Genomic DNA, 27,908 nt, shown 5'->3' on the forward strand with positions numbered 1-27,908 from the left:
ATATGCTTTCGTTAGTTAAAAATAGGTTGAAAAAATTTCCAATCCTACCTTTTACGCTATAACATACATACATATACCAAGGCACTTTCCCCAATTTTGGGGGGTAGCCGACATCAACAATGAAACAAAAACAAAAAAGGGGACCTCTACTCTCTACATTCCTCCCAGCCTAACAAGGGACTCAACCGAGTTCAGCTGGTACTGCTATAACATAGCGATAAAATATCAAACAAACACCCAATAAGCGAATGCTCAAACCCTTAACCCTTTCACCCCCAGGACTATTTGGAAATTTCCAACCCTTAACCCCTAGGGGGTTATTTTTTTCCCAGCACATTTTGCAGTATATTTTTTTGAATTGCTCTAACAGCCTTAATTTTTGTCATAGAGAGGTCAGGTTGGTCTCATTCTCTTGGAAAATGCCTGAATTTTCTCAAAAAATTATCAAAAACATGAAAAAAAAATTTAAATAGCATTTTTGTGCAAAGACGTACCAGTACGTCCTTTGGGGGTAAAAGGGTTAACAAGAGAAAATCACCAAGGTACTGCTAAAATCCAGGTTAAACAAGAGCAAATTCCATCTCTATGTAGCCAGTATGGCGGCAGAAGGAACTCTGATACTAGGAGGGATAGTTCGACCTAACTCCGTGGTGGCGCTAGCGTATACCTGGCATATCTATGCGATTGCTGCTAGTTTTGAATTTTTCTGCAGGACAGAAGCATAAAGCTATTTTATATAACCAGCGGGTAAGTTTAAATGTTTCAATCTACAGTTAGGAGTGTTAACTTAGAATCTCATAGCACAACATAATAATTCCACATTCTTTGGACTTAATCATTAGGAATTTTTACTTTTTTCAGCCTGTTTGCAATAAAGAAAATAAATTATTGAATGGAACAATAAGGTTGAATTAACAATGAAAAATTATTTAACAATTATTTATTCTATATAAAAATATATAATCTTAAAAGACTATTTACTGGCATATCTTTAAAATAAAATAAGGGTTAACTTACAATACATTCACAGTTATTTCCTCACAGTAAGGGTGGCTTAAGAGAACACCAAACAAGTTGAGTCACTGACAAACTCCATCATTTTAACAAACATCCTTTACAACTCTTATCCATGCAATCGTGTCCGAGATTAAAGTGTCATTTTAAAAGAACTGAAAGTAAAAATAAAATATATTAAAAGAACTAAAAATAATACTACGAGTGCATGTGTAGTAGAATACCTTTTGAGTTTCTGGTCTTCTTCCCTAGCAAATAATATAATATCTGTTGTTGGATTCAATGACCTGGACTATCAGAGATGCCTGTTGCCAGAAATAAAATGCAATTAAAAGCCAATTAACCCTTTTACGCCCAAAGGACGTACTGGTACGTTTCACAAAAGCCATCCCTTTACCCCCATGGACGTACCGGTACGTCCTTGCAAATAAATGCTATAAAAATTTGTTTTTCATTTTTTTGATAATTTTTTGAGAAAATTCAGGCATTTTCCAAAAGAATGAGACCAACCTGACCTCTCTATGACAAAAATTAAGGCTGTTAGAGCAATTTAAAAAAAAAATATACTGCAAAATGTGCTGGGAAAAAAATAACCCCTTGGGGGTTAAGTGTTGGAAATTTCCAAAACCCCCGGGGGTAAAAGGGTTAACAAAAAAGTCACAAGGACTTCTAACAACAAATTAAGACTTTTTCTGGCAAAAGATCATCACTCAAATATCCTGTACATACATTTACATTAGCAACCATATATTAAATAACACAATACATAAGAGACAAATATAAAAAATTCTTTTCAGATGGTTGTTAAGTAATACTAATAAAATGTTCAAGATTCAGAGACACAAGTCCTTTGAATCAATTCGAGGAAGTAAGGCACAATCTTCAAGTTTACAAATTATGTTTTCTAAAATAAAATCAGATTATTAAGGGATCTGGTGAGCCAAGTGAGAGAGAGAGAGAGAGAGAGAGAGAGAGAGAGAGAGAGAGAGAGAGAGAGAGAGAGAGAGAGAGAGAGAGAGAGAGAGCACTTTGCATTTGTATTGTCCATATTAAATCAATGGCTGCCTCATATATTATAAAGCTTTCCCTCTCTCTATCTCTCTCTCTTTCTCACGCTAGCATTTCATTCAAACATTCCAACACTCAAATAAAGAGTTCAAAGATAAAAACCAGATAAAAGAACATTAAGAGTAAATGAATCAAAGTATGCATCAACTCAGCAACTGATAATTAAAAATAAATGTCACTCCATTTCCGCATTTCTTTTTCCCATTCAATACAAATTCCTTCTTCCCTTCATCTCGACTTCTTCTTACGTTTCGGAACTTGGTTCTTTTCTTCCTTTCCTTCCTTCTTGAGGTTGTCGAATTTCCGCAGGTCGGCGCTAAAGAGAACCTGCAATAGAGATAAGGCGTGAAAACACTGGATACTACAAATTTTTTAAATCATTTATTTTTCCTAGCTACAAAAACATGAGTCATTTAAATGGGTTACTCCTAATCTCGTTTTCTACAGCCTGACAAAAGAGAAAGGGATTTGATTGCAGGCCACCGTCGCATGACGTGATTCACTCTCTTCTGTTCTTTGAGTCTAATCGATCTTTATAACACCGGAAGTCCAAACACCTATTTTATCAGAAGGGAAGACCTGGACAGTATACCATCGGGTCATGATCCTAGAAGAGTTTCCTCTTCCTTAAATTTCTTCCAGGATATGTTTTTTGTGGGTTTACAAGCCTATTGTGACGGGCCGAGAGAAGGTTGTGACTCAAAGACAGGATGGAAGTAACTGAGTGAGTTCATTATAGAACACTCTCCTTTATATACAATAGCTCAAGGCAACAGGAAATTTCCTGTTAAAAAGCAACACCGTTACCGATGAGAAAAACAGACACGTTTTTTCAGGTTCTTTTTAGTGCGAGGGGAGAGCGAAGATACAAGCACAAAATGAACTATGTACGATCGTGTGACACACGGTTGGTACACTATATTGGATTCAAATCTTCAAGAGTGTTTTTCAAACACTACTTAACTCTTTTACCCCCAAAGGATGTACTGGTACGTTTTACAAAAGCCATCCCTCTACCCCCATGGACGTACCGGTACGTCCTTGCAAAAAAATGCTATAAAAATTTTTTTTTTCATATTTTTGATAATTTTTTTGAGAAACTTCAGGCATTTTCCAAGAGAATGAGACCAACCTGACCTCTCTATGACAAAAACTAAGGCTGATAGAGCAATTTAAAAAAAATATACTGCAAACTGTGCTGGGAAAAAAATAACCCCCTGGGGGTTAAGGGTTGGAAATTTCCAAATAGCCTGGGGGTAAAAGGGTTAAAGACAATAGGAGGAGATTAAACACATTGTTGTGGCAGCTGGTAGTGTGATTAAACCACCTTCTTAGTGTTGTGCATGGACTCTGAATGTTTCTTCTACAGTAATTTGCATTGTGTTATAAACTATGCGGGACCTTCGATTAAACGACTCGGGGTTTGTGATGCTCGGTAAAATATAAATCGTTTTAAAAATGTGTAGTTTATTCCGATGCTGATACAAACTTTAGTCATTTAAATGGCCTCTTCCTTGGGAGGAGTCTCTGTGAAGAGATATGCCCTTCCTTTCTAATACATACATCATATACATACCACGGCACTTCCCTCAATTTTGGGGGGTAGCTGACATCAAACAAATGAAACAAAAAGAAAAGACAGACTAATACATACAACTACTAATAAGTAAAAGCAAAACGTCAAAACTGGATATATTGGAACTGTTGCCGACTCGTAAAGAGGAAAGGCCGTACCTTCAATCCAAGAGGATGTGTCTTGTGCCAGGGTTAAGATATATGAACATTGTGCATTACATAAAGGATATGTCCAATATACATATACATATACCAAGGCACTTTTCCCCCAATTTTTGGGGGTAGCCAACATAAAAAAATGAAACAAAACAAAAAAGGGGACCTCTACTCTCTACGTTTCTCCAGCCTAACAAGGGACTCAACTGAGTTCAGCTGGTACTGCTAGGGTACCACAGCCCACCCTCCCACATTATCCAATATATAATATATATAATAAAAAAATGACTGAAAAATATGGCATTCTTGCATTAGGACAAGATAGGAATGAAGGCTTCAGGTCCATCTGCCTTGATCCACATTACATAATCTTCTAGTGCGGAGAATAACTGATGCGTTTGATGATACAGGTACATAAGAGTGTAAGATTAAATTATTAGTTGCGCTGCAACAACAGGGACTGAGGAGAAAGTGCCCAGAGACCTGCGAGTACAATCTCTCTGGGGTAGTGTTCTGTAAAAGTGGTTTGTCTCTTTCATACACCAGCTTTGAGGAACTGAGTTACTGAGTATTTTTTTGGGTAGAACTTCAAAAACCAAACTTGCAGCAAATGTTTTTGTGTTGAATAGGCTGACATAAGTGTCTTTTTATAGTTTATATGATAAAGATCTGTTTTAATGTTAATGTTCTTAAAATATTGTATTTTCATTTTTATCATTTCATAGTTTATCAATTTCCTTATTTCTTTCCTTAATGGGCTATTTTTTCCTGTTGGAGCTCTTGGGTTTATAGCATCCTGCTTTTCCAACTAGGGCTGTAGGTTGGCTAGAAATAATATTATAAAAATCATTACTAGCCAAGCTACATCCCTAGTGCAAAAAGCATGCTGCTATAAGCCCAAGGGCTCCAACAGGGAAAAATAGCCCAGTGAGGAAAGCAAACAAGGAAATAAATAAATGATATAAGAAGTAATGACAAATCAAAATAAAATATTTAAAAAAAAAAACCATTAAAACAGATAATTCATATATAACTATAAAAAGACTCATGTCAGCCTGTTCAACATAAAAACATTTGCTACAACTTTGAACTTTCGAAGTTCTACTGATTCAACTACCAGATTAGGAAGATCATTCCACAACTTGGTTACGGCTGGAATAAAACTTCTAGAGTACTGTGTAGTATCTAGAGTACTGTGTAGTATTGAGCCTCATAATGGAGAAGGCCTGACTATTAGAGTTAACTGCATGCCTAGTATTACGAACAGGATAGAATTGTCCAGGGAGATCTGAATGTAAAGGATGGTCAGAGTTATGAAAAATCTTATGCAACATGCATAATGAACTAACTGAACGACGGTGCCAAAGAATAATATCTAGATCAGGAATAAGAAATTCAATAGACCGTAAATTCCTGTCCAACAAATTAAGATGAGAATCAGCAGCTGAAGACCAAACCAGAGAACAATACTTGAAACAAGGTAGAATGAAAGAATTAAAACACTTCTTCAGAATAGATTGATCACCAAAAATCTTAAAAGACTTTCTCAATAAGCCAATTTTTTGTGCAATTGAAGACAGATCTAATGAGCCAAGGGAAGGCTGCAGGACCGGACATTCCTACTGAAATTTTGACCAACGGCAGTTTAGTCCTGAGGACTGTGTCTTCACTCCCTCATACTAAAATTATGGGAGGAAAAACAGGTCCCCAATGATTGGAAAGACGCACTCCTTGTCACCATTTCCAAATAAGGAAATAGATTGATTGATTGATTTGAAGTTCTCTGGCATCCAGACATCGAAGGTCATTGTCGCCGATATCGTTTATTATAAACAAAGATTAAAAGAATATTCAATTAAAACCAGAGAAGTAAATATGTTATAAAAGTTAAATAGCATTAAGAAGACCTGCTTCTAATATAAATTTAAAAATGCCACTAGCATAGTAGTACACATCATGTCCAAGGATCTTGGCCAAGATGAACCTGCCATCCTCCACTCGCGCCTCAAACAGATATCTATTTCTTCAGTTATTATAAATGGGGCATTCGGTCAACAAATGCCTCACTGTTAAAGGTACCAAACAGTCGTCGCAATACGGTTGGTGTTGGCCCTTCAGAAGAAACTTGTGTGTCAACCGTGTGTGACCAATGCGGAGACGACAAAGAGACGTCTCCCACTTTCAGGGCATCATGTTATATCTCCAAGGAGATAAGAAAATAGAAGAGAATGTGGGAATTATAGCGGGATATCCTTGATATCAATTTCAGGGATGGTCCTATTAAATAGATTAAAAAATATAGCAGAAACAATCCTGCCAGAATCCCAGTGTGGTTTCTACCCATCTAGAGGAATCATAGACAGGATTTTCTGTGCTTGCCAAATACAGGAAAAATCAATTGAACAGTAAAAAACCCTTATTTCTAATTTTCTATGACCTCGAAAAAGCATACGACAGCGTACGAGAACAGCCATGTGCTCATTCATCAATCACTTTGGAATCCCTGAGTCTTTTGTTGACATGATCAAAGTCTTACATGATGCGACGACAGCTAATCCACCAAAGCAACTCATCCCTTTACCCCCATGGACATACCGGTACGTCCTGGCAAAAAAATGCCATTTAAATTTTTTTTTTTTGCATATTTTTTATCATTTTTTGAGAAACTTCAGGCATTTTCCAAAAGAATGAGACCAACCTGACCTCTCTATGACAAAAATTAAGGCTGTTAGAGCAATTTTAAAAAAATATACTGCAAAATGTGCTTGGAAAAAAAATAACCCATAGGGGTTAAGGGTTGGAAAGTTCCAAATTGCCTGGGGGTAAAAGGGTTAATCGGACAGCCAAAATAATTCTGATTAACATATCACAATTGCAAGTAACTCAAATTGATAATCTCCTCGCGTTGCCACACTTACGGAATGGGCCCACCCGGCGTGTTCGCCAAACACTCCCCTGAAGTGGTCCCCGATCTCCTTGTAAACTCTGTCGGTCACAGACTTGTTGGCCGACAGGTGCGGCAAGTAATCTCTGGCGGCGATCTGGAACACGTGCGTGTCCACTGGGATGGCCCCGAGGTGTCCCATGGACATCAGGCAGATGCAATCAGCTACCTGATGGGGAAGAGAAAGTCTTTAGTCTTTAAGGCTTCAATTAGTCTATATCTGAACTTTTCTATTTTTGAGGTCTTTGTTAAGGCTATTATCATTATTACAAGCTAAGATACAGCCCTAGGGAAAAATTTCATTAAAATTACAAGTAATTACATAATTAATAAGTATTCTTATAGTTTATTTCGGAAGAACAAAGGTTAGTTAACCCTTTTACCCCCAGGCTATTTGGAAATTTCAAACCCTTAACCCCCAGGGGGTTATTTTTTTTTCGAGCACATTTTGCAGTATATTTTTTTTTTAATTGCTCTAACAGCCTTATTTTTCGTCATAGAGAGGTCAAGTTGGTCTCATTTTCTTGGAAAATGCCTGAAGTTTCTCAAAAAATGATCAAAAATTTGCAAAAAAAAATTTAAATAGCATTTTTTCGCAAGGACATACCGGTACGTCCATGGGGGTAAAGGGATGAGTTTTGTGAAACGTACCAGTACGTCCTTTGGGGGTAAAAGGATTAAGAAATAATAAACATGACAACAATCTCAACATATTTTGGTCTCGTCCTAACAAGACATTCCTATTTCTCTATGAATACAATCAAAATTGGTTCTCAAGATGAACATAATTAGCTCAAATCATCCAGCTCATAATCTCCCAACCCTACCCTGCATCATCTCGTCAGTAGACGTGGCATCTGCCTACAAACGTACCAACAGTTCATGTAGCTGTTTCTACATAATAAAATTATTTGTATTAATTTGTATTTCCCTTTACAATCACTTAATTTTAATATCATTGAATACATAGATGATTTATCTTTGTAAGTTCTCAAAATGAAAGTTCTTCTGAAGGGAACTTAGTCATCAGCGGGTAAAACAATCAAACAATTTTGAAACGAAAGAAAAACGAGCTTATCGACCCTAAAGAAGGCATCAGCGATGGACTTACTTTGGCTCCAATGCCGCAAAGACTGGAAAGCTGGGCGTGGCACTCGGGGTAAGGAAGCTTCTTCAGAGAATGCAACCAGGCTTCCCCGCCCTTTTCCGCAATCATCTCAGCCGACTTCTGGATGTACTTTGCTCTGGAAGAGGAAAGTCGGCATTACAAAACACGTACGAGAATTCTGTTTGATCAATTTTCATGTTTCATAGATACTAAATGTTCGTATGTAAACAGATTTCTCAGATTAAAATGACTCGATTAGATTTTGAGAATCATCTGAGACATCACCTTGTAGTTAAAAACATATGGTTTCTGAGGTCCTAAAATAGCCTTAAAAATAAACTATATCTATCCCAGTTGAAAAATAGCTAAAGCAATTGCAAAATGCTATTCACAGTACATCTCAAAATGACCAGAATATATATCATTATTTTTCTTTTGAAGATTTTGTGTAACGATCTTTAGTACCATCATTCGCAGATGTTTCATGAGGATACAACACTTCCTGTGTTCGCATTGATTCTGGTGTTAATAGCTTTACCAATAGAGATTAATAAACTCTCTGGGGATTTCAGTGGAAAGTAGAATTGGAGAATGAGTCCCATATAACGATACATCCTAATTGGGAGGACCTAACGAGAGAGAGAGAGAGAGAGAGAGAGAGAGAGAGAGAGAGAGAGAGAGAGAGAACATGTGGCTTTGAGAGTACATGAGCCAGCTTATGGTGACGTGTGGAGTAGGACTCAAAATTTCCTTGAATGAGGGAGAGAGAGAGAGACCAAAAATTGCTTTCTTTTCGACATTGCGAAAATCTATAAAAAGAATTCTATTTTCGTTCCTTTTAATAAATAGAATTGAGTTTATACAGCGGTGTGTGCCAATAAGAAAGCTTTGGTATGATGAAGCTTATTTGGAGAGATGGAAATAGATGGATGAAGAACAAGCAATAGAACATGTATGTTGGTGATAAGTATCGGGGAAAGACTGAAAGATAGAGTGTTGAAGTAATGTTGGAGACAATAATAAGATTGTTGGATATTATGTTGTAGATTATTGGAGTGTTGGAAGATTGGAAGACACTGAATGTTGGAAATAGATTGTTGAGGAAGCAGAAACTCTGAGAAATATTTTGAGGGACAGTGTTGGAGAAAGACTCATTGGCACACTGCTCGAGATGAGGAGGAAGATTTTGTTGTATGAAGATTGATAAGAGATCGAGTGTTGGAGAAAGATAGACGGAGTCTTCACTTAATCTGTGGAGAAGCAAAGTGTACGATAAGAACCTCAGGTGAATATCTTAGTTTCATCATCAAAATTTTGATTATTTCAATGTCTTTCAACCGAGGTTTTTATGGCTGACTCCCACACACTAATGGAGGAGGGATAATGAAAAAGAGAGCTAGTTATTCTAGTATTCTAGCCAAAGTAATTACTATACTCACTGTACATACTGTACACCAGTTAGCCGATGCCCACCTTCTATAATTACAACATTCAGGGTACACACAGGCACACTTTTATATGTGTTTCCTCATTTCCTTTCCTCACTGAGGTATTTTCCCTGATGAAGCCACTATAGAGCTTATACTATCCTGCTCTTCCGACAATAACACGCGGATCCACATTGGATAAAATCGAATTTAAAAGATTCTAATTACTAAATTTTTCTTTTCCTATAAATATACATTTTGTTACTACTGCTAGAAACATGAACATTAATATTATCAATATTTTTATTACCAGCTAAGCTACAACCCTAGTTGGAAAAGCAGGATGCTTTAAGCCCTATTAAGGGATCCAACATGGAAAACAGTCTCTTCGTCACATAATTATTATTTTATTATTATTATTACTTACTAAGCTACAACCCTAGTTGGAAAAGCAGTTTGCTATAAGCCCAGGGGCTCCAACAGGGAAAATAGCTCAGTGCGGAAAGGAAAAAAGGAAAATAAAATATTCTAAGAAGAGTAACAACAATAAATATTTCCTATATAAACTATAAAAACTTTAACAAAACAAGAGGAAGAGAAATAAGATAGGAGAGTGTGCTCGAGTGTACCCTCAAGCAAGAGAACTCTAACCCAAGACAGTGAAAGGCCATGGTACAGAGGCTATGGCACTACCCAAGACTAGAGAACAGTGGTTTGATTTTGGAATGTCCTTCTCCTAGAAGAGCTGCTTACCATAGCTAAAGAGTCTCTTCTACCCTTACCAAGAGGAAAGTGGCACTGAACAAGTACAGTGCAGTAACCCCTTGGGTGATGAAGAATTGTTTGGTAATCTGTGTTGTCAGGTGTATGAGGATAGAGGAGAATATGTAAAGAATATGCCAGACTATTCAGTGTGTATGTAGGCAAAGGGAAAATGAACCGTAACCAGAGAGGAGGATCCAATGTAGTACTGTCTGGCCAGTCAAAAGACCCCATAACTCTCTAGCGGTAGTATCTCAACGGGTGGCTGGTGCCCTGGCCAACCTAAATAAAAACAAAGTACAGAAGGTCCTGTTACAAACGTTCGTGGATACAAACTCGAATCGAACTGTAATCAGAAATTTCAGATATTGCATCAAAGTTCATTATGAAATGTGATAAAACAATATTGTAAAATTTAATGCAGTAAGTAAGACAACATTTGCAATATGAAACACGACTATTTGTTGACAGTTGAAAATCTAACATTTGATTTACAAACAGCTTCTTAGAACCTATACAGTTTTGCAATTTGTTCAGGACTTTCTGTACGTCACACGGTAACATACTAATGTAAATACTGTCTTCTTTTTACAAAGCGATAGCAGACCAAACACGGTTAAAAATAAAAAGGCGTCGCTACCTAGAAATCCCAAACAGACAAATATAATACTCAACTTGTCCGACGTTTCAGAGATCCCTGCGTCCATCTTCCAAAAATAACACAAAGCACACGAGAAAAACAAAACACGTCTGACCAACGCAAGCCACTCTATAAGCTAACACCCCGGGACCAACAGAATATAACCTTCGGTTCACACACTTCTTACCTGTATCCAAAGCCGTTGTTCCGAAGCGTGGCCTCTACTCCAGGGGCTGCCAGGGCAGACACGCTCGGAAAGGCATGCCAGACTGTGCCGTCGACCTCAGACAGGGGAGGGCCATAAAGGGTGCACAGTTTTTCGACTAGCATCGTTATCCTGCAAAAGAGATGCAAATTAGGGTTAAGGAGTTACAGGAGATTTCATGAATTAATTAAAGGAAATTACAGAAACAAATATTATCAATAATTTTAAGTAGAAAATTAAGCAGATAAATAAGTAAATATTATTATTATTCTTATTACTACTTACTAAGCTACAATCCTAGTTGGAAAAGGGAGGTCACTATAAGCCCAAGGGCTCCAACAGGGAATATAACCCTATGAGGAAAGGAAATAAGGAAATAACTATATGAGAAGTAATGAATAATTAATATCTTAAGATTAGTAACACTGTTAAACTAGATCTATTTTAAAGGTTTAAAGGCTACTCATGAATGGCAGAGGCAAGGGACAGTGACATTGCCCTATCAAGAAGAACAATGCCCTAGAGACTGACCATATATACATATGATCAGTGCCCAAGCACCCTCTCTGCCCAAGCACCCTCTCTGCCCAAGCTAGGACCAAGAAGGGGCAGGCAATGGCTGCTGATGACTCAGCAGGTAGACCTAAAGGCTTCTCCAAACTCCCCATCCTTAGCTCACAAGGATGGTGAGGTTGCAGCGACCAAAGTAACTAACGAGTTTGAGCGGGACTCGATCCCCAGTCTGGTGTTTACCAGTCAGGGACATTACCACATCGGTCACCACAACCCTGTCATATAAAAACTACGGAGAGAGACTCATGTCAGCCTCTTCAACATAAAAAACTTCCCTTTTGAAGTTCCAATGATTCAACTGTCTGATTAGGACGATCATTCCACAATCTGGTCATAGCTGGAATAATACGACTAGAATATTGTGTAGTAATGAACCATATGGAGAAATCAAGGCTTAGAACTGCATACCTAGTTTGCTGAGTAAGCAAATTGTATAGGTCTCTTCAATATCTAAGAGAAATGGAGTTTTTATGATAAAACAAAGTTTTATGAATACTTACCTGGCAGTTATATATATATAGCTGAGTCTCCGACTGCGGCAAAATTTAATCGAAAATCGCGGCAACCGCCTTGTGGTGGTTGTGTGGTTAAATGGTTAACAACCCTTACAGGGTGGTACTTGGAATCATTCCCGTTTTCTGTTCCTCAGATTATCTTTGCCCGACCTGTCTCCTGAGGGGAGGTGGGTGGGCTAAAATATATATATAACTGCCAGGTAAGTATTCATAAAACTTTGTTTTATCATAAAAACTCCATTTTTATGAATAGAACTTACCTGGCAGTTATATATATATAGCTGATTCACACATTTGGAGGAGGGAAACAGACAGAAAAACATAGTTGGGGAAACAACAAAAGAGTTGTAGGAGAACAAACACCTTGATTCCTTACCTACTAAGGTAGCTGACTTCAAAGGTAACTGCCTCTAGAGTCGCTTTCCCTTAGGAGTGTTCAGCCAGGAGTAGACCTGCTACGCTGCAACAACTCAATCGAGTCTGTCAAAGGGGTAGGACCAACAACTTGACTAGACTTCAGAAACTACCTTCCCATATAATAAAAACCTGCAACCTTACTAAAGCTAACCACCTAACCTTGCAGAAATAGATATAAACTATCTATCTGGACTGAGGGATCCGTGACAACCATAAAAAACACAAACCCATATACAAGTACATAAACTAAGGTTGAGTGGGGGTAGTAACTCCTTTGCCTAATACAGAAGCCGCAGCTACGTATGGGCCCAAGGTATAACACTTGTCATAGTCCACTCTTACCTCTCTGAGGTAATGAGAAGCGAAGACAGAGTTGCTCCTCCAGAACGTTGCGTCCATGACCTGCCTAACTGACATATTTTTCCGGTATGCCAGTGAGGCAGCAATGGCTCTTACTTCGTGAGCCCGTACTTTTAACAGGGCGAAGTTTTCTTCCTCACAAAAGAGGTGGGCTTCCCTAATAGTTTCCCTCAGGAAAAAGGACAAAGCGTTTTTTGACAGGGGTTTTTGAGGATCCTTCACAGAACACCATAAGGAGTTGGAAGCACCCCTCACGTTCTTAGTGTGGGCCAAATAAGCCTTGAGAGCCCTAACCGGGCAGAGGAGGCTTTCCTGTACCTGACCCACTAGATTCGTGAGGTTAGGGACTTCAAAAGTCCTGGGCCAGGGTTTCGAAGGGTTCTCATTCTTGGCGAGAAAGTCGAACCTCAAGGCACAAACCGCTCCATTTTGGGTGAAGCCTACACGCTTCTCGATTGCCTGGACCTCGCTGATCCTCCTGGCAGTCACTAGAGTCAAAAGGAAGAGGGTTTTCTTAGTCACATCTCGCAGAGAGGCTTGCGAGATAGGCTCAAACTTCTTGGAGCACAAAAACTTAAACACCACATCCAGGTTCCAAGAAGGGGGTCTTAACTGCACCTGCTTCGTTGTCTCAAAAGACCTAATGAGGTCCTGCAAGTCCTTACTCTGAGATAACTCTAAGCCTCTATGCCTAAAGACGGTTGAGAGCATGCTCCTGTATCCTTTAATGGGAGATACAGCCAGCTTAGCATCCTGCCTGAGGTACAAAAGAAAGTCTGCAATCTGGCTTAGCGAGGTAGAGGACAAGGAAACCTTGTGTCTCCTACACCAAGCTCTAAAGGTCTCCCACTTTGATTGGTAAACTCTTTGTGAAGAGATCCTCCTTGCTCTGGCAATAGCTTTCGCCGCTTGTGCCGAAAAGCCTCGAGATCTAACGAGCTTCTCGACAGTCTGAAGGCAGTCAGATTGAGAGCGAGGGGGTTTTGATGAAATCTCTCGAAGTGGGGTTGTCTGAGAAGAACTGGACTTGCCGGGAGTCTTCTTGGAAAGTCCATCAGCAACCCTACCACTTCAGTGAACCATTCCCTCTCAGGCCAGAATGGAGCCACTAGGATCATTCGTCCCGAATCGAGGAGAGCGAATTTCCTGACAACCAGATTGATGATCTTGAACGGGGGAAAGGCATACATGTCCAGCCCCATCCAATCCATCAAGAAGGCGTCCACTGCAACAGCTTCTTCCTCGTCCGGGACTAGGGAGCAGTAGTTGGGGATCCTCTTGTTTAGACTGGAGGCGAAAAGGTCTATTACAGGTCTGCCCCACAACTTCCAGAGGCTCCGACAGACATGCGGGTTGAGAGTCCACTCTGTAGGAAGGACTTGTCCCCTCCTGTTGAGCATGTCTGCCCTGATGTTTCTCTGCCCTTGAACAAACCTTGTCAACAGCTGAATCTCGTTCTCGTTCGCCCAAAAGAGAAGCTCTCTCGCAGTTGTGAACAGAGAGAGGGAGTGAGTTCCCCCTTGCTTCCTTATGTACGCGAGAGCTGTGGTGTTGTCGGAATTGATCTCCACAGTCTTTCCTGACACCGAGATTTTGAAGGCCTTTAGCCCTAACAAAATGGCCATCAATTCCTTCCTGTTGATTTGCCAACTGATCTGACTCCCTTCCCAAATACCTGAGACCTCTTTGTTCCCTAGTGTTGCTCTCCAGCCTGACTCGGACGCGTCTGAGAATAACACTAGGTCGGGGTTCTTCTTGAACAAGGAGATCCCTTTTCCCAACAGAGCTGGGTCCAGCCACCACATCAAAAGATCCTTGATCTTTGTCGGAATGGGAAAAGAAAGTGTCCTCCTGGATCTTTCTGTTCCAAACCTTTGCGAGGAAGTGTTGCAGAGGCCTTAGGTGCAGTCTCCCCAACGGGACAAACTGCTCCAGGGAGGATAGAGTTCCCAGCAGACTCATCCACTCCTTCGCTGAGCATTCCTGCTTCCTCAAAAAATCTTTGACTTTGTCCAGGCACCTTGTCTGCCTCTCCTGGGAGGGAGAAGCCTGAAAAAGAACTGAATTCAGAACTATCCCCAAATAGAGAATAGTCTGATTCGGCTCGGTCTGATACTTCCCCCAGTTGACGATGAGTCCCAGGTCCTGAGTCATAGTATACGTCTTCATTAGGTCCTCCAGACATTTTTCTTTCGACTGTGACCAGATCAGCCAGTCATCTAGATAGAAGGAGACCCTTATCCCCTCCTGGTGTAACCAGCCTGCCACATTCGCCATAAGTCTGGTGAAGACTTGGGGAGCTGTGCTGAGACCGAAGCAAAGTGCCCTGAACTGGAAGCACTTGCCCTGGAACACAAATCTCAGATATCTCCTCGAAGACGGATGAATGGGGACGTGAAAATAAGCGTCCTGCAGGTCGAGAGAAACCATCCAGTCGCCTGGACGAACTGCAGCCAGCACTGACTGAGTCGTCTCCATGGAGAACTTTGTTTTCTCCACGAAGGCGTTCAGAGAGCTGACATCTAGGACTGGTCTCCATCCACCCGAGTTCTTGGGAACCAGAAACAGGCGATTGTAAAAGCCTGGGGAGGCGAGGTCTTGAACCGGCTCTATTGCTCCCTTGACCAACATCTGGTCGACTAGCTCCAGAAGAGCCTCTCGTTTCCCACCGTTGGTGTACTGAGCCACTAAGGCTAGGGGAGTGTCTGAGAGAGGTGGTTTCTTTAAAAAGGGGATCTTGTAACCTTCCTTGACGACTGAAAGGGACCAGGTGTCCGCCCCTCTCCTTTCCCAAGACTGCCAAAAACGAGACAGTCTTGCCCCTACTGGTGTCTGGAGGACTTCCATCTCATTTTTTGGACCGGGGCCTAAACGCACCTCTGCTGGTCCTTGGCCCTGACTCTTGTCTTCTCCCCCTAAACCAAAAGGGCTGTTGAAACTTCTTCTCTTCCTTCTTCAGAGGAGCAGGAGCAACAGGTAAGGTCTTCCTAGCAGACCGAGACAAAAGGTCCTGAGTAGCCTTCTGTGCCAGAGAAAGGGAGATATCTCTGACCAGAGCTTCTGGAAAAAGATGACGTGAAAAAGGGGCGTAAAGCAGCTCCGACTTCTGGGCAACAGTCACAGATCTAGAGGTGAAGGAGCACAAAAGGGCCCTCTTCTTTAAGACCCCTGCTGAGAAAAGGGAAGCCAATTCATTCGCTCCATCCCTTAGAGCTTTGTCCATGCAGGACATGATACTCGTCAGGTCCTTCGTGTCCTCCAGGAGTTCAGACTTCCTGGCCAGAGTCCCGAGAGACCAGTCCAGGAAGCTGAAAACCTCGAAAACCCTGAAAATTCCCTTGACGAGGTGATCAAGCTCCGACATGGACCACATCACCTTGGCAGAGTTTAAAGCATGCCTTCTTGCCGAGTCCACAAGAGCCGAGAAGTCACCTTGGGAGGAGGCAGGCACTCCTAACCCCAAAGGTTCCCCTGTCTCATACCACATACCAGCCTTGGAAGCGAGCCGAGACGGTGGAAAAGAAAAGGTGTTCTTGACAGCTTGTCTCCGTTCCTTCATCCAATCATCCACCTTAACGAGAGCTTTCCTGGCCGAAATTGAAAGTTTCATTTTGATGAAGGCCGAAGACTTAGTAGCTTTCTTCCTGGTAAATTGAGACTGAGGAGAACGAGGGGCCGAAGGTTGAAATTCCTCCCCATAAAGTTCCAAAAGAGAGCGAGAAAGAACCTTATAATCACTAGAAGAGTCGGCAGGTTTTTCTTCCTCTTCCGAAATATCTTCGAGGTCCTGCTCAAGGATAACATACTGAAGAGCTGGGCTGCCAGCAGTCTGGCACCGAGAGCTGTTTGAATCCTGGCGCCGAGCGCCGCTAACATCCAGTCGGCGAGAAGCGGTATCGTCACAATGACGAGAAGCGGTATTGTCACGATGACGAGAAGCAGTATCGTCACGATGACGAGAAACGGAATCGTCCTGAAGATGCAGGCTGCCTTCGCCTTGAAAATGCAGACTGCATTCATCCTGTTTCTTAAGAAACGAGGCGGTAACGTCCTGGCGTTTCGAAAGAGAAACGGAATCGTCACGGCGCCGAGAACGAGAGGCAGTATCGTCCTGGCGCCGAGAGGGGGGAAGGAAAATCCTGGCAGCGTGCCGATGAAGATGGTGTGCGTTGTCGTACGGCCGACGAAGTGCGCAGAGGTTTCTTGGGAGAGATACTAAGATCTCTTAACAGGCAAAGAGACGTCCTTACGTCTGACAGACTGAGAAGGGTGGCTGGAAGCTTGAACTAACGATGAAAGTTGTTCCTGCATAACAACCATGAAAGCTTTAGCAACCTCCGCTGGCTCTCGCGGTGCCGAAGACGGCAGTTGTCGTACGGCTTGACTGGTGGGAGCGCTGGCAGAAGAAGCAGGGAGTTTAGCAGGATTAACTGGGCTAAGGACTCTCTGTTTCGCCCTCTTAACAGGAACAACATCGAAATCGTCTTCCGAAGGATCAGGATCTCGGCTACTCGAACCGGGAGAGGGAGAGCGAGACTGCACATCCCGATTCCACCCTCTCTTCATTGGTCTTGATTCGTAACGCCAATTACGTCTGGGAGAACGATCAGGCGAAGACACAAACGTATCCGACACGCCTTTTCTACGGCGGTCAAGAGCAGCCTGGGAGATCGCAACAGGACTGTCTGAGGCGACGACTGACTGAGGATAAGCACCTCTCACCCCCTTTCGGCTTTCGACGTACCTTCTCCCTTGGTCCTGGGAGCTTGGTAGAGGTCTAGACCTAGGGGTATGACAGATTCGATCAGTCGCCACCTCCACTGCACTTTCACAAGCACTAATTTCACTTACACCCTTACCTTTAAAAGCCTCCAATTGTGCTTTAATGGCCTCTAATTCAGCAGCTAATTTAGCATACCCAGGGTCATCCGTAGGCACAGATCCTGTAGAAGGGGCAGGAGTTACTTCATTTGGGGAAGGAATAACTTCCAAAGAGGTTACAAGTAAAGGGTCAATAGATAAATCTAAGCTAGGCTCACTCGCAGACTTTGACTTTGATTTAGCTCTTCTAACTCTATCAACCTCAAGTTTGCGCACATAGCTAACCAATTATCATCATTTAAAACCTCGCATTTCTTACACCTATTATCTAGAGCACATTCAAACCCCCTGCAACCCATACAGATAGTGTGAGGGTCAACCGACACTTTCGGCAACCTCACCTTGCAAATATCATTCGCACAAATACGAAAATGAATTTTCTCACTCATGATAAGAAAGGAAAAAAGACAAAAAACAAAAAACAAACACGATTGCCAAATCCCAACACAGTGTACTTCACCAAAAACGAAGTCCAAAAAGGCGATGAAGGGAAAGCGATCCGAAAAAACTCTGAATGGCGGACCAACGATGTTGTCAATCCGGCCGGCAGAGATAATCTGAGGAACAGAAAACGGGAATGATTTCAAGTACCACCCTGTAAGGGTTGTTAACCATCTAACCACACAACCACCATAAGGCGGTTGCCGCGATTTTCTATTAAATTCTGCCGCAGTCGGAGACTCAGCTATATATATATAACTGCCCGGTAAGTACTATTCATAAAATTATTAATTTAAAGATACCATTACCTTCTACAAGTAACCGGAGTAATCACCTTTTAATATTACTGTTGGACGAGCATATGAAAAAGAAGACATTCTCGACGGGATCCTGGTTCAGCATACGCACGCCCGGGAAGCTGGGACACACGGCCGCAAAGTTGGCGTCGGCTTTCGACCAGAGGGCGTACATCTCCTCCAGACAGAGGTCCAGTTGAAAGTAGTCCCTAAGGAGTCTCTGGCATTCTGTCTCGCTGATCACACCGGACTGGTAATCAGAGTCACCGTTAACTTTGCTTCTTTCGGTCTTTTGTCTCTTCGCTTTCGGCGCTGGCTCTTCGCCGTCGCGAAGCGGAAGCTCCGGTGCATCGTGGGTCTGATAGAGGATGCCGGTGTCATCTTGGCACAGTCCAAACGTGGTTTCCAATGATGCCGTGTCATTTCCCAGAGACAGCTTCCCTCCATCTGAAATGCCAAATGTTGCGTAAAGTATTGGCATTTTCATCAACTTACGACACCAGAAATGACACTACAGTACTGTTTTATTAAAACTGCCTCTTCTCATTCATCACCATCAAACCTCACACTTATTTATTCATTACTGTATTGTACTGAGTTGCAAAATCTCTTAGACACTATAAACCCCAAAAAGGAACCCCACATCTTTGCTAACACTGTATAGAGTCATTCCTTCTTCCTAATAAAATCGTACATTTTAAAAAGTACAAAATATGTGGCAGTATGTTAAGTGTCGGTACTTTTGCTCTCCATTTCTTAACCATTGAAGATTATGAAGAAAGTGTATAAGACATTATTGCTCATAATCAAAACATCAAAGAGATGGCAGTCTATCATATTGATTCCAACTGACTCAAAGAGTCTACCTCAAATAAAATCCCCAGGTTTTAAAAGTAATTCTATTTTCCCTAACTATACAAACCACCATTCTTCAATAGGAGACTTATTATCCTTGGGAGGGAGGAATTCCCTCTGATTAAACCGGACGGTTTACTTTCCCGGGAAATGCCAAAGCACTTTGGTCTTGTGGAGAGGCGGAAGTGACGGCTCCTGCGTGTAAACGTCCTAACGACTTGGACGTGAAGATGAGGAAGGTGATGGGATAAGCCACTACCAGGGACTGACAGACGATCAGGGAAGAAACTACATCTTTGTGGATTGTACGTTGTCTGAATGTGTGGTCATAAGAGAACATGGGTTGCATACATCTTCCCATCCTCCCCAATCATAAGGCCTGGCTGCATCTATCATCCGGTCCAACAAACAACAGGCTGACTACTGTGCCCCAAAGGAAGAAGAGAAAACAAAGAAAAGCCCAGTAAATGTTACATCTCATTCTGGACTTTCGGACGTTTCTCGTGTTGTGAAGGAGACAGGTTTGCTACCTGAGCCCCTACCAACGGTGCAAGGATAAATGTTCCCATGAACCTGTGGGTCCTACCATAGGTGTTGGGCAGTGGAGGTCTTCAATTACTAACAGATCAATGTCTTCATGAAAACCACCTCTGACAAGATCTGATAATATTCAGTCTTTGTATGAGCGAATCCGGAGCAGTCCTGTCATCCCCTTGTGTCCGACTGTTGCAGCCAGAAAGAAGACAGTTTCCGGGTATCTTTCCTAATCTGGCCAACCGCTAGTCGCCTCTTTTGTAGGGACGAGATGAAGAAGAATTCAAGTCGTGAACAACTGGACTCGGTGTCCTTGTTGCCACAAGCTCTTGAACCAAGTTGACTTCTCACACAAGAAAAGACATACCATTTCCTACTCGCTTCGCCAGGGCTACTGCGGGCTCGAGCAGTTCCCTATAGATCTGAGAACTCGTGAAACACTACGTGCGGCTTGAATTCACACGGAGGTCAAGGTTACCTCAAGTGTCCTGTCGCATCTCAGGTCTGAGTCCAAGTTGGGGACTGAGTAGCAGATTTACCGCTGAAATCGGGGAGCTTCTCCCACGAAGGAATAAGACAAACAACAGATCAGGGAACATTTCACGTGCCGTCGCTTGGGAGCAATCAGGGTCCATTTAAATCCCAATGTCTTCCACCACCTGTCGAGAAATCGACGAACAGGGAAAAGAGGGTAGGAAAGACGCAAGCATCTAGGATCCCCAGTGATGTTGGAAGACATCTTCGAACTTTGCATACAAGGAGAAATCAGAAAGTTTCTTGTTCAACTGCATGGGGTGCAGGTCGAGCGATGGCGAGTAACAAAGCCTTCCCGCCACGAGATGATGTACAGTACAGGTAACACGGAGGCTGTCAATTAAGCACATTTTCAATCAAACAGCGCTCATGTCTGAAAGAACTGCGCAGAGCTCTAACGCTTCTTCTACTCCTAAGAGTGCACCTCTTTGAGAAGGGTTTGTGACTGGGAACCCTTTGTAACTTTGATCATGCACACAAGCATTGTCTATCATTATCCATACCAAGTGTTCTATCAAACTCTTTGGAGAGATTGCAAGGCTTGTAGTGCTGCAAGCATTCCTGGTAGATTGAAAGGCAGCTGCAGTCCTTATGTATATCACATCCTGTAGATGGATGGAAGGAAATTCAAGTTGACAACTCATCCCTACTATGAATGTACTGTGGACAGCAGATTCTCAAAGGAGAGGAGGACTCGCAATGAGATTTGTCATAATGCTACCAGGGTAGAAAATCCAGTATTCTTGATGCCATCCCACCTAAGGGTAAGAGGAATGCTGGTTGATAGCCAGTAGAAGCTTCAGGAGCTGTTGGAGCAATCACTTATAAGACGTTCATGCAGTAGCTTTTTTGTCGACGTTGAGTCTCGGAACAGTTACATCGACTCTCTTGCTGCGATAATTTGCCAAGAAGTTTCCCGCAGCTTTCGGATATTCTGTCTCCTAAAGAGTTTCTTCCGATACATCTCAATCCGCAGACCGAGACAGGAGGAAGTAAGTCTGTCTCGATGCTGAAGTGATTCCTCTGAAGGAGGGTAGAGACCCGTTGGTGGATGAATGCAGATATAAAGTGCTCAAAAGACTAACATGAACACTTATAGTGGTAACCTCTTCTCCCAAGGATGCAATGGAGAGAACTTCCAGTAAGAAAGAGAATGTATCCGTGAGGGTAAGAGCGTCCTCCAGGTCAATGGAAGCACACTTCATTCTTATGATGGACTGTATGCTGCTATCTGTACCTATCCTGAATGGCTTTAGGGGAATCATGCATGGAGGCCAATGACTGGTCTGCTTTTCCCGTCGACAAGAGTACAGTATTCCATCCGTATAAGTAGACGGTAGGAGTCTGTAAAAACCTTCTTGGAAGAGCTCCTACCTTTAGAGGGTGAATTTCAATTGGTCGATCACAGGCGATATCAGCAAGCAGGTTTGGAACATTGTTGGCGAGTCACTCAAAGTACCGACAGGAACGTCCCTGCTCAGAGAAGGTACAGGAGGTCCCTGAATTCAGTGAACCTCTCTGCCTTATCTTCTATTCCTCTCTAACTGGAAAGAGAGGTTGTAGGTGAAAGGATGGAGCAATGTCTGAACCTTTCCAGGGGAGAAGAAAAGCCTGGAAGAGAAGATTGAACCTGTATGTCACAGGAGACTTCTTCAGCGCACTCAAGGTACCATGGGGATCTTAGGATATTCATCCTTGAAGGGCCGAACCCAAAACAGTAACTGATCGATGGAGGAGGCGACTTGTTTGCGCCTTCTTCTACCCCCCTGATGTCGGCTCCCTCTCGGGGAAGCAGGTTGCAGCCCTCGTACCAACACGTTCCGTGAGGAACCTACAATCTTTACTCCCTTATTCGGCAACATGTAAGGCGACTGTATGTTCTCTCCTACGGGTTTCCAACTGCCCCTGGAGAAGATGATTAGTACATCAAAATGGTTTTGAGTTATGATAGTTGATATTTATCTGGGCTCCAAAAGGCACTAGAAGAGATGGAAGACCCAAGAACTATGAAGTGTGAAGTAAATGATGAATGGAGAAGTATTAAATTAAAACCTCAAGATAGAGACGACTGGTGAAATCTATCCAGGCTTTTTGTGTCAATAGGCGTGGTAGATGATGATGATGATTTAACGTGCATTTCCTAAAACTATCGATTCTCAACTACAGTAATTAGTATCGATGACATAGAATAACACTGGCATAGGGTATAACTTATTGTTTTGAACTTTTTTGATGATATCTGGCACACCAAAATTATCCTCATATAATAGGGACCAAAGACTCCTAATTTAAGAGATGGTTTGTCCCAATAATCATGGTCCAGATAGCCAGTAGGAAACATATATAGTTCATGTATTTATTCTGACCATTTTTGATGAAATGATCTGGTTAGGAGGAGACACCTTCTCACTTAAGGCCCCCAACAACCAATCCAAAAAATGAAAAACTTCAAAAGCACGAAAGACTCCTTTAAGTAGATGATCAAGCTCTGAACAAGTCCACCAAATCTTGGAGCGTCTCATGGCTAGACGACGAGGAGAGTCTACCAGGCTTGAGAAGTCTCCCTGGGCAGAGGCAGGCACTCCCAAGACGAGAACTTCTCCCGTGTCATACCAGACGCCCGAACGAGAAGCTAGCTTAGGAGGAGGAAAAGCGAAGGATGACTTTCCCAGACTTCTCTTGGTTTCCAACCAGTCTCCCAGCAAGCGCATGGCCCTCTTAGAAGATCGAGAGAGAGCACTAACTTCGTATAAGAAGGGGTTGAGGAAGGTGGTTCTCCAACAGTTACTCTCATCAGAAACCGGTCAATTTACAGAAAAACACGGGACAACACTTCTAAGAGAAATAAAATAACTTTATCTACAGTAAATGATGTGCTTTCAACGAATTTGACATTTATTTCCACTGCAAATAAGCCGTTCTATTGTTATGGCTGAATGGACAAAGGTGGGAACTTGGGATTTTGGGTGTGCGAAAACAAAACGTCATCATTAAACTCTTTTGAGATTTGTAAAATGGTACAGAACCTAAAAAACCCACCTAACCTTACCTAATAGTTCCCAGGTCACAAGCCCTAGATGGGGGAGCAAGACCCTGGACCCCATATATTAGGGTATATCTTATTAAATATTTATTTGTGAAGAAAATAAAGGTCATTTTCGAAGGAAAGGGAGTTTTTTAATAGACCCCAATTATTATTATTAGTAAATTTGTCCCATGTATTTCTATAATACCCAGAAACCTAAGAAACGCCATAAAATACTGCAGAAACAAGTCTCCTTTTCTCCAAAAAGATTACTGTACTATTCTATAATTTCACCCTAACCTTAATTGCTATACTTTAAGCTACAACGTGAAAAAACAACTTTGTAATACCATAAAAAATCCCAAGAGTTTTAGTTTCCCTTCAAAAACTTGAGCAGTAATGAGAATGTTCAAGTGAATATACTTTATTTTCATCAGACAACACAAACAGGTTAGTCTTAACCCTTTTACCCCCAGGATTTTTGGAAATTTCCAACCCTTAACCCCCAAGGGGTTATTTAGTTCCCAGCACATTTTGCAGTATATTTTTTTAAAATTGCTCTAACAGCCTTAATTTTTGTCATAGAGAGGTCAGGTTGGTCTCATTCTCTTGGAAAATGCCTGAATTTTTAAAAAAAAAAATATCAAAAAAATGAAAAAACAAATTTTTATAGCATTTTTTTGCAAGGACGTACCGGTACATCCATGGGGGTAAAGGGATGGCTTTTGTGAAACGTACCGGTACGTCCTTTGGGGGTAAAAGGGTTATAAGGCTCGTGAATACAACTTTCAAGTATTTCGGGGTGTATGTATGATAGCGACCAGATACTGATAATGTGTCGTGTTTAATACAACGCTTCGTCACGGTAACAGGAGGACTGACCCAGGCGGAGGATTGACCCATAATCTCTGGTAAAACTGACCCATAATGTGTATTATACCATAGTGCATTCATTATTAAAGTTATTTAATTAAATATAATACCATATGGATTCAATATAACATTAACACTTATATGTTGTAATAAAAACTTTTATGTCATTGGTAAATATTATATATTTGCAGGTAGAACCTTGGATAGGGGTTGTGACATGGGAAGGGGGTCCGGGGGCTTGGCCCCCGGCTAGGGGTTGTGACCTGGGAACTTCTAGGTTAGGTTAGGTGGGTTTGTTAGGTTCTGTACCCTTTTTAATTACATTTTCATATCCTATACACAAAATATTTGATAGAAAAGTAAATAAAATATCAATGAAATAATAAACTTTTCCTTAATAAAATCATGTAATAATACCAAAGAATTAGCTTTAGAAAAGAAAAACATTGTGGGTCAGTCCTCCAAACCACTCCAGTTACCCTGAAAGTGTGTGGCGTTTATTACAACGCTTCGTCACAAACACGACGGAATACAAATGCGAAGTCGATGACGTCAATAGATATAAAAAAGGTAAATCTTATGTTGAAATGGCACTGCAAACATCAAGACGATGTTACCAGCAGTGGCAGAACTACTGGAAGAAGTGTGTGCAGTCTCAATACTTCACAGTACTCTAAAAGTTTTATTACAGCTGTGTCCAAGTTATGGAATGATCTTTCTAATCAGGTAGTTGAATCAGTAGAACTTCAAAAGTTCTAACTGGCAGTACAGTAAATGTTTTTAAGTTGAACAGGCAGACATAAGTCTCTCTTTATAGTTTATAAATGAAATATGCTTTAGTGTTTCTGGGGTGTATGTACGATAGCGGCCACCTGTATGCCTAACTTAGAATACGGCAGTGTAAGGGGGGTCGCAGGGGGGCGTTATCCCCCCCACCCCCGTTAGGTAAGTAGGTAAGGACACGGCCTGTAGGTTAGGTTAGGGGGGAAAGTTTAGGTTAGTTGATGTCCATTTTTAATCAATGCGTGAGGAAATGGCCGCTGATATACAAAGGCTCCATGTCTCTAAAATATTTATTTTTAATTATTCATTATTTCTATCCAATATTCCTTTCCTTATTTCCTTTCCTCATTGGGCTATTTTTCCCTATTGGGGTCTCTGGGTTTATAGCATACTGCTTTTCAAATTAGGGTTGTAGCTTAGCTGGTAATACTGATAATAGGATTTTTTCAATGCGACATTCACCATTAGAATATTTACGAGTATAATAAAAACATTGGCTTAGGGTACAGGGGTGTAACCCCATAGGTCAAGGCAGGTATGGGGGTGCCTCGAGGTAGTACGATCCCTTCGACTTACTTTTGCCTCGAACAAATAGTCAGCAGGTATAGAAAACGGGATTGCAAGACGAGTGGCGATATTGAACGTATTTACTAACCAAACTGGATATGCGCGAACCTATCGGTAACTTTAACCTTTGGCCTGCAGTAGGTCATCAAAGTTACATTACCCCGCAATTATGGTTAGAATAGGCTGGTTAGCCTGCAATAATGATTAATATAGGCTGGTTAGCCTGCAATAATGATTTATATAGGCTGGTTAGCCTGCAATAATGATTAATATAGGCTGGTTAGCCTGCAATAATGGTTAGTATAGGCTGGTTAGCCTGCAATAATGATTAATATAGGCTGGTTAGCCTGCAATAATGATTAATATAGGCTGGTTAGCCTGCAATAATGGTTAATATAGGCAGGTTAGCCTGCAATAATGGTTAGTATAGGCTGGTTAGCCAGCAATAATGGTTAATATAGGCTGGTTAGCCTGCAATTATGGTTAATATAGGCTAGTTATCCTGCAATAATGGTTAGTATAGGCTGGTTAGCCTGCAATAATGGTTAATATAGGCTGGTTAGCCTGCAATAATGGTTAATATAGGCTGGTTAATCTGCAATAGTGGTTAATATAGGCTGGTTAGCCTGCAATAATGGTTAGTATAAGCTGTTTAGCCTGCAATAATGGTTAATAGAGGCTGGTTAGCCTGCAAGATGATTAGCAATTTCAGCCTACCTAAGGTACCGACCCCAGACTAACGTCTCCAGCATAAGGTACACAGCTTATAGGCTAGAACTATAAATCAAGCATTTACCATATAAATATTTAGGTTAATTACAATACAATATAATCGTGAATACAAATAGATATAAATAAATCAATGAATAAATAAGATTAAATATATTTCTCGTCTCGTATACCTGAAAGCCTGACCACATTGAAGAGTGATGTCCAACCGAAGCTCTTTCTTCGAACAGGGAAATTTGAAGAATCTTCCAGACATCATTAACGGAAATTGGATTAATTGAGGTTTTTAATCCATATCATTAACCGTTAATATAATAAACTGGGCAGGAATTAAACTGGTAATAATATTGGGTTGGTCTCAAACACTTCTCCGAAACCCGCCATTAAGTTACTAACGGAACCGGTAGAGTCTCTCGTTGGTCAGTGAAAAATATGAAAAAATAATGAAAAAAATCAGTTTAATTATAATATATATACAATTTAAAGGTATTATATTATTCATATTATTTTTATAGGTTATCAAAAGTTAAATTTATACTTTAATTACGGATATTTTAGTCATTTTAAAACAGGAAAATGGGATAGCGAGCCAATAACTATGTCATTCGCTTCTGACCAAAATTATTTATTTGTAAAATTGAAAAAAAAGAATAAAAATATATTATTATTATTATTATTATTATTATTATTATTACTTGCTAAGCTACAACCTTAGTTGGAAAAGCAATATGCTTTAAGCCTACGGGCTCCAACAGAGAAAGCAGCCCAGTGAGGAAAGGAAATAAATAAGCTACAAAAGACGTAATGAACAATTAAAACAAGATACTTCAAGAAAAGTAACAAAATTAAATTAAAATCTATCATACATAAGCTATAAAAAAATTAAATAAAACAAAAGGAAGAAAAATACATAGAATATTGTGCCTGAGTGTACCCTCAAGCAAAAGAACTACCCCAAGTCTGTGGAAGACCATAGTTACCGAGGCTATGGCACTACCCATGATCAGAGAACAATGATTTGATTTTGGAGTGCCCTTCTCCTAGAAGAGCTGCTTGCCACGGCTAAAGAGTTTCTTCTATCCTTATTTAGAGGAAAGTATCTACTGAACAATTGCATTATAGTAGTTAACCCCTCAAAGGAAAAAGAATTGTTTGGTAATCTCAGTGTTGTCAGGTCAATGAGAAGTGAGAACAGAGGAGTATGTAGAAGCAATAAGCCAGACTATTCCGTGTATGTTTAGGCAAAGTAAATAATGAGCCGTAGCCAGTCAATTGCCCTAATAACTCTAGCAGTAGTATCTCAAGGGGTGGCTGGTGCCCTGGGTAACCTACTTCCTTCAAAAGAATATATCTTAAACCTCAATTAGTACGATGAAACGGTCAAGAATACGTGTGATCGTTTAAAGTGTCTTTCTGTCTTTGAAATTTTTTTTATATATCCTTCTCCAAAAACTAAAATATTCTGGTAAGTCTCCACACCAAGGGAATTTGAAACAGCCACTAAGAGAAAGGTATATTAAAAATTATAATAATAATAATAATAATCAATATTTCTGATGACCCTATACCATGGTCTCCATTATCTTGGGTTAGAGTTCTCTTGCTTGAGGGTACACTCGGGCACAC

The 27,908-nt window shown here is 41.0% G+C and overlaps 1 pseudogene; it reads right to left on the minus strand.

Annotated features, from left to right (window-relative positions):
- Positions 1 to 924: 924 nt before the first annotated feature.
- On the minus strand, positions 925 to 26,669 carry LOC137633961 (N-glycosylase/DNA lyase-like; annotated as a pseudogene).
- Positions 26,670 to 27,908: the final 1,239 nt, after the last annotated feature.

This window comes from Palaemon carinicauda, chromosome 43 (assembly GCF_036898095.1).
Source record: "Palaemon carinicauda isolate YSFRI2023 chromosome 43, ASM3689809v2, whole genome shotgun sequence".
Lineage (NCBI taxonomy): Eukaryota > Metazoa > Arthropoda > Malacostraca > Decapoda > Palaemonidae > Palaemon > Palaemon carinicauda.